This window comes from Tupaia chinensis, unplaced genomic scaffold (assembly GCF_000334495.1).
Source record: "Tupaia chinensis unplaced genomic scaffold, TupChi_1.0 Scaffold143616_1, whole genome shotgun sequence".
NCBI lineage: Eukaryota > Metazoa > Chordata > Mammalia > Scandentia > Tupaiidae > Tupaia > Tupaia belangeri.
Window position 1 is genome coordinate 165,198 of NW_006203464.1, and position 2,846 is coordinate 168,043.

At 45.7% G+C, this 2,846-nt stretch overlaps 1 protein-coding gene and 1 long non-coding RNA gene across 7 annotated transcripts in view; one reads left to right on the forward strand and one right to left on the reverse strand.

Annotated features, from left to right (window-relative positions):
* Positions 1 to 2,846, forward strand: part of NTRK3 (neurotrophic receptor tyrosine kinase 3) — a 359,566-nt gene that overhangs the window by 121,637 nt on the left and 235,083 nt on the right. The window lies entirely within an intron of this gene.
* The window catches only part of LOC106733367 (uncharacterized), an 8,138-nt gene continuing 7,948 nt past the window's right edge, over positions 2,657 to 2,846 (reverse strand). For all 3 annotated transcript variants that reach the window (XR_003547167.1, XR_001369483.1, XR_001369484.1), the window contains one exon: positions 2,657 to 2,820. This is a non-coding gene — a long non-coding RNA (uncharacterized LOC106733367). The remainder of the gene's footprint in view (positions 2,821 to 2,846) is intronic.

A 2,846-nucleotide genomic window follows, 5' to 3' on the forward strand; every position in this document is an offset into this window, starting at 1 on the left:
CCTGTTCTTGCTCGCACTTGGGAGGGTGCTGTCTCTGGCCAAGGACCGGAAGTCACAAGGTTGAGACAGTGTCGCCTTATTTCTGGGATGGTGCCTCTAGTAAAAGCGACCCAAATCCCCTACAGAAGGCCTTGCCGCGTTGTCCCCTCCTCCCACTTTCAGCTCAGGACTGTCATTGCTCTGCAGAACCAGCTCTCTGTCGTGCACACATGCATTTCATGGCTCCCTGCTGCCCGCTTTGCCTCTGGGGAGCTCGCTGTGCACTGTTAATTGTTTTACTAGCCTCACCTCACTCTTGGGTAGCACTCAGATGAACTGTGAGGCCAGGGCGACTTAAAGTGATGATGTGTGTGTTTGTGTGTGTGTGTGTGTATGTGTATGTGTTTGTGTGTGTATGTTCCATTGCTAGAAACCTCTATGTATATATGTATATATGTGCATGTATATATGTATTAATGTAAACATATTTTTACATAAATACACACACACATATATTTTATATATATATATACACACACACATATATATATATATAAGAATTATTTATTTAATTTTATTTATTATTATTTTTAAAATTTTTACCAGAAAGAGAGAGAGGGAAAGTGAGAAAGCAAGTCCAGGACTCAAACCACAGTCAGCCATGTGGGTCACCATGCCACCTGCTGGCTTGGTTTTAAGATCCCCAGGGCATTTTACGGTGTAGCCAGTGCTGTCTAATCAGAATCCAATGAGAGCCACATATGCACTTTGAAGTTTTTCAGTTGCCATGTTAAAAAAAATAAAAAGGTTAAAGCAAGTGAAATGAATTGTAATTATGTATTTAACTCAATATGGTATATTCAAAATATCATTTCAGCATGTTATCAATTAAAATTTTTTTTTCTTTTCTTTTTTTTTTTTTCTTTTTGGTGGGATGGTCATACTGCAATCCTTTCTCCTCCATCCTCCTTTTGGGATTTTGGCATGCACACACATGAATGGGTGTGAGTTTTAAGCTCCTGGGTCTGGAACTTGAACTGCAGTTGGCCATGTGAGGGTCCAGCAGCATAACTGTTACGCCATCTGCTGGTCCCGAACACAGATTTTATACAATAAATGTTGGTGGAATAAAGTATTGTAATAAAGTAACAATGTGGAGAGATGTTTTGATTACCATAGATACCAGTCTTAGGGGCAGGACTGGGCCATGGCAGGTCCTGGATGGAAGGCAGAGCTGACTCAACTGCCTTTTTGTGGTCTGGTTACTGAAGATTATAAGCACATATCTTAGTCAGTTATTGCGGCATAATGCTGTGTAACAAACCACCCCTCAACTCGGTTGCTTCCGATAAGTACTTCATTCTTGTTCTCAGGTCTGTGGATTGACTGGGTTTGGCTGCTCCAGCTGGGTGGGACTGAGCTTGGCTCTAGGCCACAGGTGTTCTATACCACGTTTCTTATTTCGAGTCCCAGCCACAGAGGTAGAGTATATTATTCCCATGGCAGATATTAGGGGTACACAAGGATGAGGTGAAACATTGCACTTTTGAAACCTTGGCTTGGGATTCTCATTGTAACATCTCTTGCAATGCATTGCCCAAAGCAAGTCATCAGTCAAGCCCAGTCACTAGGGCAGGTGTGTGTGTGTATGTGTGTGTGTTTGTGTGTCTAGGGGTGGGTAGGTAAAGTGCTTACTTGTTGAACAATAATCCAGACGGTGACACTATAACATGCTTCCCTGGTGATGGGTGGTGGAACTCCTGCCTCGGAAGACCCATCCCACTTCTGGGTGGTGTTGGACTTCAAGCCTGTTTCTCAGTGTAAGAAGCAAAGTAGTTCGAAGGTTTGATAGCCAGAGCTGGCCCGCTGCACCGAGGTTGCTGCTCCTGTGTGTGACATTGGCTATCTTGTTTTCTTCTACCCTTTTGACTCTGTGAATTGGTTAACATAGGAATTCATGCTCAAGTTTCCTCTTGCTCTCTAGGGAAGCACTGAAGGGTTGTCAGCTCCTGAAATAGAGCTTACCCCAACTGCACAGTCTAGGCAGACTGCATGTACACCTGCACTGGGGCACGCACACAATACCGCTTCTTTATTTTCCTTGTCAAGGTGAGCATGTGGCTGTCCCCAGAGACCAGCTTTAAGGTGACCGCCAGCCCATCCCTCTCAGCTGTGCACCTTTTGCAGAGCCACCTGCATGGGAAACCTTGTTGATATTGAAGGAAAGGGACCCACCCTTTTACTGTCACATTCATGACCCTCAGCTCCACTGGGCCAGACAGTAGAGGGGCTTCTCGTGTACGGGCGGTTCCAGAAAAGACTTGACAAGCCGAGGGTGGCGGGAGAGCAGGAAGGGGAGCTGGAGCGTGGTCAACTGACCATGCATCTTGCTTAGGCCTTGCAAATTCACTGCCATTCCAGAGACCTTGCCAGAGACCATGGCTGAGCTCCAGCCAGGGGCTTGGGTCATTTTCAGAGGAACCTGCTTGCAGCAATTGTGCTTGTAAAGATACTGCTTCTAATGAAGCAGAACGGAACTCCTGGCCCACTTTCCTCCCGCCTGCAGCCTGCAGGTCTCTGTGGGCTCTTAAGGAGCACGGCCCTGGCCGTGAACAGGACAGTTTTACTCTGAAATAGACCAACCCTGCTTTTATTTCTTCAGGGTTCTCTGGTTAGATTTGGCTGATTTTAAGGATCTCTGTCTCCCACTGGGGCGCAGGGGAGTAAGTGGACAGTGGAACACTCTTCTAGTTGCTCGGGTCTCTTGGGAAGCAGGAGCTTTGAACCCAGTTTGAACCTCTGAGGGTTTGAGTTCCTTTTCTCTTGGCACAGTATGATTTCCTGTTTCGAAGAAAAAAAAAAAAAAA